Source organism: Prosopis cineraria, unplaced genomic scaffold (genome assembly GCF_029017545.1).
Source record: "Prosopis cineraria cultivar Desert tree isolate PC_DT_omini unplaced genomic scaffold, ASM2901754v1 PC1, whole genome shotgun sequence".
NCBI lineage: Eukaryota > Viridiplantae > Streptophyta > Magnoliopsida > Fabales > Fabaceae > Prosopis > Prosopis cineraria.
The window spans coordinates 5305938-5318932 of record NW_026555332.1 but is presented as its reverse complement, the minus strand read 5'-3'; the positions used below and the strand labels follow the sequence as shown (position 1 = coordinate 5318932).

The window sequence follows — 12995 nt, the reverse complement described above, 5'->3', positions numbered from 1 at the left end:
GTCTATTAGATTGAGTCGGTCTAAAATTTGGCCAAAAAAATCAATCCAAAAAATCATATGTAAAGCCAAATCCATTAGCTCCCCCCTTGCGTCACATATTTGCAAATTCTCATTTCCCAAATAAAAGAACCTTAGCGTCTCTTTTTTTCACTCCTCTCTCTCACCAACTTCGCCAATGCCCAAGCCTTATCACCTTCTCATTCATGCTTTCATAGCTCTGGGGAGTTGATCTAACTAAAAAGGAAGGCTGAAGTTAAAGGAGACTAAAAGGACTTGCAAGAAGAAATCAAAAAATAAGTAATTTGCATCTTTCAAGTATGTACTTTGTCGCCTTCTTCTTCAATCTTCATCTGAAACCCTTGCATCTCCCTCCGTTGTAACACACCAAAATTTTTTTTTAAATAATTTAACTCAACCATAGTTGGGTTACAGCCACCCAACACATTTTTATATCAATAATTTCAATATAAAATATTTTATAATCGGCTTCAACTCACACACTATAACATTTCAGATAAATTTTTACCTCCCACATGCCATTAGGCTAAATCACATTTGTCCATCCTTATACTCCCAACAAGTAAACTAAATCACATTTGTCCATCCTTATACTCCCAACAAGTAAAATAAGCAATTTAATCAATTTTCAACACAAGCCAGTTATTTGACCTTATAATCATGCCATTTTAACCAATCCAAAGTAAACCAAATATTAAAATTACAGTCATCCAAATTGTACCAAAAATAGAAATAGTTTGAAAGGCATGATTACATTTATATATTCATATAATTGACAATAAACAAAAAGCCCTAATATTGGCAATATAATACATTATAAATCATAAATTAAATACCCAAAAGAGACAGTGGATCTATACCACTAAGCCTCTGGGACTCCTCCACGTGTCACTCTTGGCTCTTCTCCTGAAAATTGTTAACCACATAATGAGACTCAAAAGTCCCAGTAACCGAAGCCAATTTATGATAGTGTATACAAACAGTTAAGTGTGTGCTTACTAAGTGAGAATTAAAAATAATATAATTCCAACAAATATAAGAAATATTATAATAAACACAAACAACCATCCTTATATCCCTCCATTAACCTCGAGCCGTAGCCCTCACTCGGTACTAAATTGCCCGGCCAAAGGTAGATTAGCCCGAGCCCTTACAAACCACCTATTGAGCTCCAATAGGGGCGTACCACGTGGCACATAAATACAACAATAATAGCAAGTCTCCCAACACCTCCCACAATAATCAAACAAATTCATAATAATATTGCACAATTATACAATATTACAAAATTCATAATTTTCTCAATAATCACCCAATTAACATGAAGTAACACTAATCACAAATTAAAAGCATGGTTACCTTGTGGCTTTTTCAATAAATTATTCCTTAAAATTTCTCTCTCACCACAATCTTCACCAGTAATACAATCTACAAATAACATATTATTTATAAATATTAGTTTCAATTTTTGAAACTAATAAAATAATTCTAATAATAGAATTAAAAATATAACATAATTCCTAATCTCAATCTTAATACAAATCTATAGTTAATACTATTAAGTATAATTTTTAACTCCTCTTTTAATTATCAATAAACATTAATAATCTAAAAATCAACTTCTAAACTAATTTCTATTATCAAAATTTTCTTTTTATTTCATAAATTCGTACCTAAAATACTCAAAAATTAAAAATTAAGTCTCTAGCTTAGAATCATAATCCTATAACCATAATAATTCATTTCTCATCCCAAATAATCATCTAAACCTCAATAAATCAACATATATTTTCAGATCTAGTTTAGAATTTGATCCATAAGCCATAAATTCAAAGATCATTAACAAATTTATACTCTATAACATTTATTATACTACTGACAACCTCAAAAACCATATTTATTCAACATAAATTCATCCCTCTTTCAGATCTTAAATTTTCTACCACTACAAACTCAGAAACTAAAGAAGAAGGATGACTAAGAAAAATTTTTAGAACACTTACTTAGTCTTGAAAAGCTTAAAATCACACCCTAAATATCCTATTAAAAACTCTTACCTTAAAACCCAGCACCGGTGAATTTGGCTCACAGATGCTCTCTCTGCCGAAGCTCACGCACGAAAGAAGGAATGAAGAAATGAAGGAACAGGTGAGTTTTTATAAAAATTCAGTGGGTCCCACATTTTTTTTAATTATTTTCTCTCTCTTCTTCTTCTTTTCTTTTTATTATTATTTTATTATTGTTACTGTTGAGGCGGCGGACGAAGCAAATTCGTTTTCTTCTTCTTCTTCCTTTCTTTTCCTTTCTTTCTTTTTATTATTATAATAATAATAATTTAATAATATTTTATTTTTTTATTTATTATTATTTTTTTATTTTTTTATTTATTTTTATTTATTTTTTTATTATTTTTTTATTTTATTTTATTTTTTTTTGCATACCTTTTTTTTTATAATAATAATTTAATAATACTTTTCAAAATTTTTATTAACCCAAATTAACTATTAAAATTTAAATTGGGATGTTACAATTCTCCCCTCCTTTTAGAAATTTTGTCCTCAAAATTTAAAATTAATAACTATTAACTACTCACTTAATCAAAAAGATGAGGATAATCACGTCGCATACTGTCCTCGGTCTCCCACGTAACATCACCTGGAGTTGTGCTCTTCCAGATTACTTTAACCAATCTAATGGTCTTATTTCTTAATTGCTTGTCCTTATAATCCATAATCCTTTCTGGTTCAGCTCTGAATGTCAAATTCTCCCTGAGTTCAATTTTCTCGGGTTCAATTATATGGGAAGGATCTGGTTGATACTTTTTCAGTTGTGACACATGGAATACGTTGTGTATTCCAGCAATTTGGGGTGGTAATGCTACTTGGTACGCTACTGGTCCAACTCGTTTTAAGATCTCAAAAGGCCCCATAAACCTTGGTGTTAACTTCTTAGCTTTAATAGCTCTTCCAACACCAGTTACCGGAGAGATTTTTAAAAATATATGGTCACCTACTTCAAACTCAAGCGGTCTTCTCCTCTTATCCGCATAACTCTTTTGTCTACTTTGAGCTGTGAGTAATTTTTGCTTGATTAAAGCAATCTTTTGGGTAGTCTCATCAACAATGTCTGGCCCCAAAACAGTTCTCTCACTTAATTCTGTCCAACACAGTGGCGATCTACATTTTCTTCCATACAATGCCTCATAAGGTGCCATCTGAATGCTAGAATGAAAACTATTATTGTAGGCAAATTCAGCTAATGGCAAGTGACTATCCCAATTACCTCTAAGCTCAATGGCACAAGCTCTTAACATGTCTTCAAGAGTTTGTATGGTTCGTTCCGTTTGCCCATCGGTCTGGGGGTGGTAAGCTGTGCTAAAACTCGGACGAGTACCTATGGCTTCCTGTAATGACTTCCAAAAGTTTGATGTGAATCTCGGATCACGATCAGATACAATATTTGTCGGCACTCAATGCAATCTCACCACTTCTCTTATGTAGATTTCAGTTAATTTTTCGAGAGAATACTTGATATTAGTAGCCAGAAAATGAGCTGATTTGGTGAGTCGATCTACGATTACCCATATAGTGTCATGACCAGAAGATGTTCTAGGCAATCCTGTAATGAAGTCCATAGAAATGCTGTCCCATTTCCACTCTGGAATATCAAGAGACTGTAGCATCCCGGCTGGTTTCTGATGCTCAATTTTGACTTTTGACAAGTCAAACAACGAGTTACATGTTCAGTTACATCTCTCTTCATCCTTGGCCACCACCAACCACGTCTTAAGTCATGATACATCTTAGTTGCTCCTGGGTGAATGGTATATTTACTCTGATGAGCCTCCTCAAGTAAGATATTTTTCAATCGAGCATCATTAGGCACGCACACTCTACCTTTATATCTTACGACATCATCATCGGTCACATCAAAATGTTCAGCCTTTCCAGCCCCAATCTCTACCCTAATCTTATTCAAATAATCATCCTTCTGCTGCGAAATTCTGATTTCTTCCCAAAAATTATTCTCAAATTCAGTAATATGTAGAGCAGCCAAACGATTTTCGACTACTTCTACATTTACTGCATGAAAACTACTCCATAATTCATGTTCTCTGACCATCATGTGAGCAGTATGTACAAGCTTCCTGCTCAGAGCATCGGCGACTACGTTAGCTTTCCCTGGATGATACTTCAACTCAAAGTCATAATCCTTCAAAAACTCAATCCATCTGCGCTGTCTCATGTTGAGCTCCTTTTGATCAAACAAATATTTTAAACTTTTATGATCACTGAAGACTTCAAAAGAAGAACCATAAAGATAGTACCTCCAAATCTTCAAGGCAAATACCACAGCAGCAAGCTCCAAGTCATGAGTAGGGTAATTTTCCTCATGAGGTCTCAACTGTCGAGAGGCATAAGCCACTACTCGATCCTCCTGCATCAATACACAACCTAAACCTTTCTTAGAAGCATCAGTATATAAGGTATAAGGAGCAGTTGGAACAGGTAAGGTGAGCACCGGTGTGGTGGTCAACCTCTTTTTCAGTTCCTGGAAGGCAACTTCACACTCGTTCGTCCAAATAAATGGAGCATCTTTCCTGGTCAACTTAGTCAAGGGCATTGCAATTTGTGAAAAACCCTTAATGAAACGACGATAGTAGCCTGCAAGACCCAAGAAACTCCTAATTTCTGTCACACTTCGAGGTTGTTCCCATTTCATCACTGCATCTATCTTACTAGGGTCCACTGCTACCCTTTCTTCTGAAACAACATGGCCTAAAAATTTAACTTCTTTAAGCCAAAAATCACATTTGCTCAACTTGGCATAGAGCTTGTGCTCTCTTAATATCTCCAAAACAATTTTAAGATGTCTAACATGGTCCACCTCATCTCGAGAATAAATAAGTATGTCATCAATAAAGACTACAACAAATTCATCGAGATAAGGCCTGAAGATTCGATTCATATAATCCATGAAGACAGCTGGGGCATTTGTTAACCCAAATGGCATCACCAGGAACTCATAGTGCCTATATCTAGTCCTAAAAGCAGTTTTAGGGATATCCTCTGCTCTAACCCTCAATTGATGATACCCTGATCTTAGATCAATCTTAGAAAACACCGCTGAATTGACTAATTGGTCTAACAAATCATCAATTCGAGGTAAGGGGTACTTATTCTTGATAGTTACCTTATTCAATTGTCTATAATCAATACACAATCTAAGGCTTCCATCTTTCTTTTTCACAAACAGTACCGGTGACCCCCATGGTGATACACTCGGTCTGATAAACCCCTTCTCTAACAACTCTTCAATTTGTCTCTTCAACTCAGCTAACTCCGATGGAGACATCCTATAGGGTGCCTTAGAAATAGGCCCCGTACCAGGTACGAGTTCAATCGAGAACTCAACCTCTCGTTCTGGAGGCAAACCGATCACTTCAGTAGGAAAGACGTCAGGGAATTCTCTCACTACTGGAATCTGATCTACACCTTCTTCAATCTCTGCCTTGATTGAGAAGAAAATCATAAAAGCTTGACAGCCCTTTCTTATACACTGTTCTACTTGAGCTGCAGACAACAACATAGGACTTTGGGACTCCACAGGGGTTACAGTAAGAGCTGAGAGTGACACACTCTTTTTCTGACAATCAAGTACAGCTCCATTTGCAGACAACCAATCCATCCCCACAATAACATCAATCCCAGACAAAGACAAACAAATGAGGTCTATGGTGGTCTTTCGACCCTCATACTCAACCTCTACATTTAGACATGCCTTAGCAGTCCTTACAGTCAAACCAGCAGGAGTAGAAATCTTCACATCAAAAGGTAAGGTACACACAGGCAATTTACATCTTTTCACACATTCATCAGACACAAAAGAGTGTGTAGCACCCGAATCAAACAAAGCACAAACATCATTATCAAGGATTTGGATTATACCTCTGATAGCATTAGGGTTGTTAGCAGCCTCTGGCCCAGAGAGGGCATACACTCGTGCTGGTACTGTAGGTCTCTGATCATTACCCCTATTTTGGTTTTGATAGCAGAATCTAGCAATATGACCAGGCTTCTGACAGATGTAACAAACCCAACAATCACCAGAATGAAACTTCCCACACTTACTGCATGCTTGATTACTAGCAGCACTAGGAGTAGGATTAAAGGTAGCTGGGCTCCTATAAGACCCTTGACTTCCACTCTGATTCCCTCTGTAGCTCTGGCCCTTATGATAGTAGCCCTTCTTCTTCTGATTTCTAAAACCTCCAAAGATTTGACTGCTCCTCTTCTCTACTCCACCAATGGGTCGGGTGTGGATAGGGGGCTTCCCATGAGGTTCTTTCCTCCTCTCTCTATCAGCTTCTAATCTAGCCTCTCTCTTCCTCCGAGAAACTATTCGAAGCTTATTGCACATCTCACTGAATGTCTTGATCTCAAAAGGGGCTAACTGTTCCCTTAGATCAGGCCTCGCCTTCTCTAGTAATCGTTCAGCCATCCACTCCGTGTCTTCATGTTTCTGGAGGTAAGTAGAGTATTTAGATAATTCTGAGAATTGTTCAATAAATTCATCCTCATCTAAATCACCCTGGCGGAATGCATGAAACTCAGCCTCCTTTTCTGCTCTCAGTGCAGTAGGAAAATAATTCTCGAACAATATGACTTTAAAATCTTCCCAAGTAAGAGAGGAATCATCCTTCGGTCCTAATGTTTCCCACCATTTCTTAGCACTCTTCTGTAGTAGGAATATTGCCAGCTGCACCTTTTGATTAGAAGTGCACACAACCATACGAAAAATACTCTCCAATTGATCTATCCATTCTTCAACCACTGCTGGCTTAAGATTTCCATCGAAAGTAGGAGGATTAAACTTACGAAAAGTACTCCAGATCTTTGTAATCGTGGATGTCTGTTGGTCAGAGTGGAGACTCACATTCTTCGGACTAGTCTCATGGTGAGAATAGGAAGGTAAGCCTTCATCAGCAGATTGGCTCGCATTGAATACCTTGGTATGGCTTCCTTCTTGTTGGCCATTTCCCTTTCGGTTATCATTCTCCTTATATTGTCTTAAAGCGGCCAACTCTTCTTCTTGTCTCTTCATACGGTCACTAAGATTATATAGTAGATCCATCATTTGCCTCATAGTTGGCTCATCCTGCCTTAGTTGTGACTGTATGGGCTCGCCCTGCCCAATTTGTTGCTGTGTGGACTCCGGTTGTGGCAGTGAAGGTATGTCATTTCCTATTGGCTCTATAGAATCACCGGTAATTTCGCCACCTCTCCTAGTTTTGGACACCATCTCTCCCCTCCTAAAGGATGGAAGTCACATAATTAAATTAACACTAATCTCAAGACAAGAAAAATAATGGAGAAGTATTATGATTTACTAATGTATATTGCCAATAAACTAGGTTAATGTATAACAATTTCATAATTTATAAGAATTTGAAACATGTAGCTCTGATACCAAAATTTGTAACACACCAAAATTTTTTTTTTAAATAATTTAACTCAACCATAGTTGGGTTACAGCCACCCAACACATTTTTATATCAATAATTTCAATATAAAATATTTTATAATCGGCTTCAACTCACACACTATAACATTTCAGATAAATTTTTACCTCCCACATGCCATTAGGCTAAATCACATTTGTCCATCCTTATACTCCCAACAAGTAAACTAAATCACATTTGTCCATCCTTATACTCCCAACAAGTAAAATAAGCAATTTAATCAATTTTCAACACAAGCCAGTTATTTGACCTTATAATCATGCCATTTTAACCAATCCAAAGTAAACCAAATATTAAAATTACAGTCATCCAAATTGTACCAAAAATAGAAATAGTTTGAAAGGCATGATTACATTTATATATTCATATAATTGACAATAAACAAAAAGCCCTAATATTGGCAATATAATACATTATAAATCATAAATTAAATACCCAAAAGAGACAGTGGATCTATACCACTAAGCCTCTGGGACTCCTCCACGTGTCACTCTTGGCTCTTCTCTTGAAAATTGTTAACCACATAATGAGACTCAAAAGTCCCAGTAACCGAAGCCAATTTATGATAGTGTATACAAACAGTTAAGTGTGTGCTTACTAAGTGAGAATTAAAAATAATATAATTTCAACAAATATAAGAAATATTATAATAAACACAAACAACCATCCTTATATCCCTCCATTAACCTCGAGCCGTAGCCCTCACTCGATACTAAATTGCCCGGCCAAAGGTAGATTAGCCCGAGCCCTTACAAACCACCTATTGAGCTCCAATAGGGGCGTACCACGTGGCACATAAATACAACAATAATAGCAAGTCTCCCAACACCTCCCACAATAATCAAACAAATTCATAATAATATTGCACAATTATACAATATTACAAAATTCATAATTTTCTCAATAATCACCCAATTAACATGAAGTAACACTAATCACAAATTAAAAGCATGGTTACCTTGTGGCTTTTTCAATAAATTATTCCTTAAAATTTCTCTCTTACCACAATCTTCACCAGTAATACAATCTACAAATAACATATTATTTATAAATATTAGTTTCAATTTTTGAAACTAATAAAATAATTCTAATAATAGAATTAAAAATATAACATAATTCCTAATCTCAATCTTAATACAAATCTATAGTTAATACTATTAAGTATAATTTTTAACTCCTCTTTTAATTATCAATAAACATTAATAATCTAAAAATCAACTTCTAAACTAATTTCTATTATCAAAATTTTCTTTTTATTTCATAAATTCGTACCTAAAATATTCAAAAATTAAAAATTAAGTCTCTAGCTTAGAATCATAATCCTATAACCATAATAATTCATTTCTCATCCCAAATAATCATCTAAACCTCAATAAATCAACATATATTTTCAGATCTAGTTTAGAATTTGATCCATAAGCCATAAATTCAAAGATCATTAACAAATTTATACTCTATAACATTTATTATACTACTGACAACCTCAAAAACCATATTTATTCAACATAAATTCATCCCTCTTTCAGATCTTAAATTTTCTACCACTACAAACTCAGAAACTAAAGAAGAAGGATGACTAAGAAAAATTTTTAGAACACTTACTTAGTCTTGAAAAGCTTAAAATCACACCCTAAATATCCTATTAAAAACTCTTACCTTAAAACCCAGCACCGGTGAATTTGGCTCACAGATGCTCTCTCTGCCGAAGCTCACGCACGAAAGAAGGAATGAAGAAATGAAGGAACAGGTGAGTTTTTATAAAAATTCAGTGGGTCCCACATTTTTTTTAATTATTTTCTCTCTCTTCTTCTTCTTTTCTTTTTATTATTATTTTATTATTGTTACTGTTGAGGCGGCGGACGAAGCAAATTCGTTTTCTTCTTCTTCTTCCTTTCTTTTCCTTTCTTTCTTTTTATTATTATAATAATAATTTAATAATATTTTATTTTTTATTTATTATTATTATTTTTTTATTTTTTATTTATTTTTATTTATTTTTTTATTATTTTTTTTATTTTATTTTATTTTTTTTTGCATACCTTTTTTTTATAATAATAATTTAATAATACTTTTCAAAATTTTTATTAACCCAAATTAACTATTAAAATTTAAATTGGGATGTTACATCCGTCATTGTTGTTGGACAACCAGTTGCCTTGTCTCCCTCCATTGTCCGTCAATATGTCCATTTTCATCCAATTAGTGCTCATCTTCTCTTCTTGATTCATTCAGCATCAGATTCCTTCGCTCATTCTTGCTCTACCTTTATCTAGATCTAAAGGATAATAAACTTGCTGATGAATTACTTTGATGAATTGTTAGGTACTTAGCTTGGCTGTAATTTAGGAACAATCATTATACTTTCAGAATATTTTGATGAATTTGAATTTGATCTAGGTTAATTTAAGATTTGGCAAACAATGCTTTATTTATTTCTAAGCTTTCTAAAATTTATTCAGAAATAATTGTCTTTTCTCTGGTCTCTTCCAATATCTTTTTTTAGTAGTGAATTTTTCCTTTTACTTTGTTAAAGGATTGAAGAGTTTTGGAAATTAGATAGGTTCTTGCTATTTTTTTAACAAAATGAGGCTGGTGTGCAAAATGGGTTACACTTAACCTGACCATATCTATACGGGTTAGCCCAGCTTGTTTGAAAACAGACCATGTATGGGTACAAGCTGGCTCAACTCATTTTGCACAAAATGGGATGGTCTGTAGGGAACCCCTCGGGCCAGCCCATCTTGCCCATTGCATATCTCTAGTTTTAGGTCTCAACATTCATATCTAGGTTAGCCTATATATAATCTTGTATGCAGACAGAACAATTGCATGAGCCTTTGTGCTTTTAGGCTCCCCCTCTCTCATTCTGTATTGTGTTCTTGAGTTAATTTTTTGTTTAGTTTCGTTTGTTCTATGTCCCTGACTAATCACATAAGAAGAGTCTATTTAATCCTAAGGAGTTATTGTGTCACTAAACTAGTGTGGCAGGATAGCTTTTAAGGATAGTGTTCTTATAGTATGACTCAGACTTGAATTTTCTACCTACTGCTAACAATATTAAGAGTTAATATAGCATCCAATGGCTAAAATGTGGTCCTTAAAAATGTTCCTTGTAATTACAGTGGAGATACGTTCATCCTTGCAGCTGTTACTGTTCCCCTACTGACGATATTCCTAAACATTTCAAAGATAAAAGTATTCGATGGCAAGAACTTCAAGCACTAGCAAGAATGAATCTTCACCACCTTTAATTTGCAAGGTGTAGCTACTACTCTTACTCAGCCTGAGCACCCTGTTAATGTTGACTAGATCTATAGGATTGCATGGACTATTGCAAATAAGGATGTTGACACACTATCATTAGCACTTTATCTAATAATTTGTTCAATATCTACTGCATCTATAAGGAAGTCATAACATCCTAAATTTTAATCTAAGAAACTAATTGTTAATAAGGGTAAATTAGTGATTAGCATATTAATTGCAGTTTTGGAATGATGGGTTGATCTTTGGTGTTGATTGATAAGTGGATGGATATGATCGAGTAGTAGAAAGTTGATTCAAAATGAAAAGCACCAGCAGCAATGAGAATTGCTACATTATGCCATACATGCAGCGGCACATGGCACATAATTTGCTTAAATCTAATATGCCAGCTCATGGAAAAATAGAGGAGAAGGAAGGGAAAATGCACAGGAGAGAGGAAGAGGAAGGCTTCTTTGCTAAGGCTTTAGTTTTTAGAGTGTTAAGAGTTAGCTTTGATTAGTGACTTGTCGGGTATGTTTCTATCACCCTATGCTACATTTTTACCCTAATTTTTTTAAGTTTGCGTTGTAGAGAAATTAAAGTAGGGAGTTTTAAGGGATTAAACTTTGAGTGAGAGGTTGGGAAAGGGCTTTAAAATATGAAACTAAGATTTTGTGACTAGTTTAAGATTTAGTTATTGAGCCTTAAAGATATAGACTCAAATTGACTTAAATGGTTAAGTTAAAGAAGGTGAAAATGCTAGTTAAGTAGGTAAGGAGGCATTTTGGTCATTTTGATAGCTTAAAGAGGTATGGTGAATAGGCTAAGTGAACCCAAAGGGTGCTAATGAGATTGTTGTATGGGTTAGATAATATGCATTAGCCAAATTAGTACCTTGTATTGAGTGTTGGAACTTGATCAAGGGATTGTGTAGATTAAACATTCAAGGATTACTTATAAAAGTCTACATATTTCAAAAGATTTAGTGAAATAGCAACCCTTAATAATAAAGGTGTGAGGTAATTGAATTAACCCTTTTATTTATTAGCATGTAAAATGATTTACAAATCTTTTATATAAAATATATGTGTCATGTTTTATAAAATAATAGAGTAACATTTTTATGAAAGTAATACAAGTGTGTGTGAGTAGAGTTTCTTGGATTGTTTATGATGGTGCAAGTGAATTTGCATCTAAGAATGTACCTTAGACTAGGGTAAGGAGTCGTGACCCTACTTTATGTAAGACTAAAAAGTCTTAGTGCTCTAGAGTGTTGATCTTATCCACTAGTAAGACTCAGGAATGCATCCACTAGTTTACCCTAAACTAGGGTAAGGGATGGTGGCCCTACTCTATATAAGGTTAAGAAGTTATGGTGGTTTGAGTATTGATTTTGATCCACTAGTGGGGACACAAGAAGAGCATAACTACCCATATATGATACCCTAGTCTGAGGCAGTAGTTGATGGGCCCTGTTTCGTGTAAGGCTAGACAGTCTTAGTTTATGTATTAAGTATTCTCTACTAGTAAGACCTAGGAGTACATATTCACAATGGTTGACTAAGCATTGCATTGTGCTCGTATATATATTGTTTTTATTGAAAAATAGTGTTACTCTATTTCTTGTATTTAGTTTTGCTTGCTAATTAATATTTTAGGTTTATTCAAGTTACTAGGACATATGTCTCACTTTATTACTTCTTACGTACAAGTAAAGAGAGTTCAAAAAGGCCGAAAAAGGAGGCATAAAAGGAATAACTTAATTTCTACTAGTGGTATAACTACCTTGGGGTGTAATGAATGTATATTTATGTTATGGATTATGGTTGCCAACTAGATACATTCATGTGTTTGAATTGTTTTGGTAACTTGCTTGTATAACTTATATTGCATCTCATTGAGGGTATTATAATGGTAAATACGTGGGTAGGCCTAGATGTTATTCAAGCAAGTTTATAAATGTATTTTGTTTAGCCTATTCCACTATTATTATATGTGAACTTTTAGGTTATGCTTGTATATATGTGTGTGGAACTTGACTAAATGGTGAGGCTTAAGCTTATTTGTGTAAGTCAAGTATATGAATCCTCACTACATGGTGGCTTAGCCCCATATGTGAAAGTCAAAGATGTGAAAGTAAAACAACTGTAATAGCGTATTTATGATTATATGTGATGCCTCATATAAGATCACAATTGTATAAAGTGAC

At 34.4% G+C, this 12995-nt stretch overlaps 1 long non-coding RNA gene across 1 annotated transcript; it reads right to left on the bottom strand.

Moving 5' to 3' along the window:
• Positions 1-751: 751 nt before the first annotated feature.
• LOC129304634 (uncharacterized) lies at positions 752-2260 on the bottom strand. Its single transcript, XR_008591741.1, has 2 exons — positions 2076-2260; positions 752-924 (listed from the first exon to the last, which is right to left on the bottom strand). It is a non-coding gene; the product is annotated as an uncharacterized LOC129304634 (long non-coding RNA).
• Between the last annotated feature and the right edge of the window lie 10735 nt (positions 2261-12995).